Source organism: Nelumbo lutea, chromosome 7, assembly GCF_056320005.1.
Source record: "Nelumbo lutea isolate HS-2025 chromosome 7, American lotus-T2T, whole genome shotgun sequence".
Taxonomy (NCBI): domain Eukaryota; kingdom Viridiplantae; phylum Streptophyta; class Magnoliopsida; order Proteales; family Nelumbonaceae; genus Nelumbo; species Nelumbo lutea.
Genome location: NC_142690.1, coordinates 31,213,830 through 31,218,972, shown reverse-complemented (window position 1 = coordinate 31,218,972; position 5,143 = coordinate 31,213,830). Strand labels below are relative to the sequence as shown.

General features: G+C 39.4%; 1 protein-coding gene across 5 annotated transcripts in view; it reads right to left on the bottom strand.

Annotated features, from left to right (window-relative positions):
* LOC148845964 (uncharacterized) overlaps positions 1-5,143 on the bottom strand; it is a 62,980-nt gene that overhangs the window by 28,063 nt on the left and 29,774 nt on the right. The gene's annotated exons all lie outside the window — the stretch shown is intronic.

The window sequence follows — 5,143 nt, the reverse complement described above, 5'->3', positions numbered from 1 at the left end:
GGTAAGACTTAATAATCTTTACAAGTGTAATTATTTTTTCTACAATTTAAAATTTCATTTTCCAAGTAATGTGACAATCTAAAACAAACTTTTCTTTTTTGTTTCTTGACAGTTGAGTCATTGGCAGGGCAGCATTTCTTCTTCAAACATGAAGTTCCAAAGTCCATTAGGCCACCTAGTTTTTGAATGGCTGCAAAAAATTTTGGATTAGTGATTAATGAACAACTTTTGTCATTAATTTTTCATTTAAATTTTATCATTGGATGGCTGAAATGATGTTCAATTTATGACTGTTTTTACACCTTAACACTTGTTTTTAAGTCCAAAAGTTAGTGATGTTCAGTTACAACTTACAAGTTTAAGCTTTATTGGAACTAGAAGCTTTATTAGAAGCCAAGATGGCTTTATCAGTGATGTTCACTTGTTCAGTTATAAGTTTAACTGTTTAAGCTTTATTATTAGTGATGTTCAGTTCAGTTTATGGCTGAAATGATGTTCTGTTATAACATGGAGATCACTACTATGGCTGAAATGATGTTCAGTTCAGTTCATGAACTTATAGGTTTAAGCTTTTATTATTAGAAGCTAAGATGGCTTTATTAGTGATGTTCATTGTTCAATTACAGGTTCAATTTATGGCTGAAAATTGAAATGATGTTCAGTAACTTCAGTATGGTGCATTGGTAGGTTTATTTAGCAGCCAAACCAACCAGGTCGGTTTTGCTTAATAGAGGGTCGGTTTCGGTTTACTCTTTACGTAACCCAACTAGGTCAGGTCGGTTGAAAAAAAAAAAAAACTAGTAAATTGACCCAACCCGACCCGTGAACAGCCCTAGCAACAGGAAAACCCCAACTCTCAACACTTGATGGTCATGTTTTGGTTTCCAGTAAATTCTGAGACAGCTGAATCTTCAGTAGACATTGTCGTTACACAAAATAAATGGTAATTGCATGTGAAACTTGCACCAGAAAGTAGTACACAGCACAAACCACCACAAACTCAGACCTGTTTATCTGTTAACAGCACCTACAACTGGCTGGAAGACACAAAACCAGCAGTAGGAAAAAAAAAAAAAACTTCAAGCACCATCAGTTCAAAAAAGGGAAGAGAAAACACCTCCAGCCAACCTTCACAGAATGTACACTACAAAACAACAGATGTGCAAGGTAAAAAGAGCACTCCCCAAGCCCCAAACACACCACAATACAGATTGCCAGGTCTGGAACTTGGTGTGAGATCCATAAAACAGGGCACAACACAGCTGAATGGATCTCAGACATCAACAACAGAACAACACAAAAGAAACTCCTCCATGAACTTAAAAAAACATCATATGAAGGCTGAAAACACCCAAAACAAAAACCTTTTTTTTCTACAACCAAAAGGAAAAGGAAGAATAGCAGAGAACACTTAATCGATTCTAGAGAAAATATGAGTGGGAGGAAAGAAAAAACAAATAGACCCAAGCCTCAACTGATATCAGTCCTGTTCTGATACCATCTAGAAGTAAAGAGGGGAAGGGAGACAGGAGAAACATCAGAGAAGAAGAAAGAGTATTTGCTGGGAAAGTGTCAGTGGCGGCTGCCTCACTGACTTATATATTAGGGTATTTAAAGAAAAGAGGAAATTGCAATAGTACCGTTGGTTACAACTTAACAAAGAAAGAAAATAATAACAGCCTAATAAGAGCCTAACAGTAGTCCTAACAACAATCATCATTGGCCTTCCCACTCAAGAGTTCCAGTCAAATTAGAACATGAAAACAAGGGACCGCCCATATTTTTGTTATTCTTTTCTTCAATGAATATAGGTGTTTGTCGCATACCCTTTTATGCCATGAAAACCAAGGGCTCTATCCACATCTTCATCTTTGTCATGAAATGTATGCAAAATATTCATGATCAGTAAAATATATGCATATTTTATAGGAATGCAGTGCTTGAATTTTAAAACAACTAAAATGTATGCATGATCTCAGAATTTAATTTTTTTAAATTGTATATAACTAAGGTTTATACTGTGCTAATGCATATTTTCAATTATCTTGAATGTCTTGGTATTATACATGTTGTTAGAATGCTTGAGTCAGGGGTATTTTGGTCATTCTGGTGTATCTTCTTGAAAGTGAAAGGTCTATTGTATCTGAGTTTAAGTTATGTGTCCCATCTTCTATGAGGGACAAAATTGTCTTTCTTGTAACTCTAAGTTTTATGAATAAAATTCAAGTGGGTCGGCTAAGAGAGTGATTTTTCAGATTTTCTCTTCTAGTCTGGCCGAATACTCTTCTTCTCTCCTTCTTCTTTCTCTTTTCTTTCATCCTTCTTCTCTACTTTGACCTAGAATCAACTAGGGTTTATTCACATGGTATCAGAGCTGTAAGGTCGTATCCTCACTTCTTTCTTGCTGCTGTTCTCTTTCTGGGTTCACCACCAACCTTCACAGTCATCTTCTTCTTTTCCGACTGACCTGAGTGGAGGTTCGATAAGGGGCTGAAAAGGAGCTGTCGTTTTGTGGGCCTGGAGGTGAGAATGCCTCCAATCGTTGCTGTGGTGGTCATTGGAGTGGTATATTAAACCCTCTATTCTGTATGGAAGAGGGCTGAATGTGGACAGGTATGAACACTACTGTCGTTTGTCCAAGTAAGGGACTGTGAATGTTTTCTTTTTGCTTCAAAAGTTGGTTGTGGTGATGCTCAGTGTGACTGATATGCATTTCAGTCGTGTTCCTCTGCATTTCTCTTCATATGTATGCTGAAAGAAGAGTTGTCGACTGCTGAAGTTCACAACAGCAGTAGATTGGTGGTGGTTGTGTCGTGTGATTGGTGTATCTATGTTTCAAAATATTTAAAAGTTGATCTCCTGGACCTTGTGTGTAATCAGTTCTGCAGTGTGCAGCCCCAAGTGTTTGATGTGAAGACTGAGTGATTTCAGCCTTAGTGTGTTGATGGTGAATGGTTCTGCAGTGTGCAGCCCAGGTGTTTGATGTGAAAACTGAGTGATTTCAGCCTTAGTGTGTGGTGTGTAATGTGTATTTAAAGAAGCTGGAGTTAGTGGTGTTATAAGTGAGATAAGCCTTGTGAAAGAGTGTGAGGTTGTGTTGTATATTTGAAGGTGAAATAATTAAGATGGCTTCATTTGAAAATGGGAATGATAACAAAACAGGTGTCATGCTTTCTCCAGACTATCTAAGTGTTCAAATGACATCCATCAAATTGAATTGTGAGAATTATATACCATGGGCAAAATCTGTGGAGGTGTTCTTGAAGGCCAAGAGGAAGGTAAAACATGTAAGAGAAGAGAAACCTTCCTCTGATTCCCCTGGGTTCAGTGACTGGGAACAAGAAGATGCACAGATAATGACATGGCTCTGGAACAGCATGGAACCAAAGATTAGTGCGAACTTCATGTTCCTAAATACAGCTAAGGAAATCTAGGATCATGCTAAGGAGTTGTACTCTGGAAGAGACAATACAACTAAGGTGTATCAGTTATACCAAGAGTACTTCAATTTGAAGCAAGGGAGTCAAAGCTTGGAAGATTACTATGCAAGTTTGAGGAACATTCGTAATGAGCTCAATGTGTATCACCCTCTAACATCAGATGTCCAGATCCAACAACAGCAACGTGAACAGCTTGATGTGACTAGGTTTCTTGTGGGCTTGAAGGCTGAGTATGAGCCTGTCAGAGCACAGATATTGAAGGGATCAGCTCTCCCCTCACTTGAAGAAGTTTTTGCCCGTCTTAAGAGGGCATCCATTGAGTCGGTGGAACATTCTTCCTTCTCTGATAGATCTGGTTTGGTAGTGACTAAAGGGAGTGGACGTGGAAGTAGAAGTGGTGGTGGCAGCAGTGGCCCTCCAAGCAACCGTGGTGGACACATGTTTAACCGGGCTAATGGCCGGACTGGAGGCCAAGAGTCAGGGGGAGGCCGTGGAAAAGGAAGGAGTAATGCTCAGAGAAAATGTACACATTGTGGCTTAGAGGGGCACACAATTAATTTATGCTATGATTTGCGTGGTCCACCCAACACTTGGGCTAACCAGCTACATCTAAGAGTAATAGCACACTTACTGAAAGCCAACAAACTGACCCAACCCCCTCCACACCCGCTTGTGCTTCCGGGCAGGAAATGGTGAGTGTACCACGGGCAGTCGTATTACCTTGATGGTGGAGGGCATGAAGCAGGTGATTTGTATTACCTTGATGGTGGTGGCCCCCCAGTGGCTTTTCAGTCGTCCCTTACTCCTCTTCAATGGCACTGCAGACTTGGTCATCCCTCTCTCAAGGCTTTGAAGCTACTAATTCCTTCCTTGAGTCATCTTTCATCATTAGATTGTGAGTCATGTCAGTTGGGAAAACATCATCGAGTCTCATTTAGTCCAAGAATTGATAGTCGTGTATCAAGTTCTTTTGCTTTAGTTCATTCTGATGTATGGGGTCCAGTTAAAGTGGTGTCATACAATGGGTTTAAGTATTTTGTAATCTTTGTTGATGACTTTTCAAGGATGACATGGATCTATCTTATGAAAGACCGTAGTGAATTGTTCTCTATTTTTCAGAAATTTCATGCTGAAATACGCACTCAATTTGGTGTTCATATGAAAATACTTCGCTCCGATAATGCCAATGAATACATTTCCTCACCATTTCAGCAATACCTAGAACATCATGGAATAATTCATCAAACTTCTTGTGCCTACACCCCGCAACAAAATGGTGTAGCTGAACAGAAAAATAGACATCTTCTTGAAACTGCTCGGTCCTTGATGATCAATATGCATGTCCCAAAGCATTTTTTGAGTGATGTTGTTCTTACATCTTGTTTTCTGATAAATCGGATGCCCATGTCAATCATTGGAAGTCAATCCCCTTTCTCTGTGTTGTTTCCCACTTTGTCTCCATTTCCTCTCACCCCAAGAGTCTTTGGTTGAGTTTGTTTTGTTCAACACTTGGGGCCTAGAGTAGACAAGTTAGATGCTCGAGCTATGAAGTGTATTTTTCTTGGCTACTCAAGGACTCAGAAAGGGTATAAGTGTTATAACCCAAAATTTCATAAATCGTTTGTGTGCTCTGATGTCACCTTCTTCGAATCAGTTCCATTTTTCTCAGATGTCGGAGTCTCTTCTTCTCCCTCTGTGGTTCC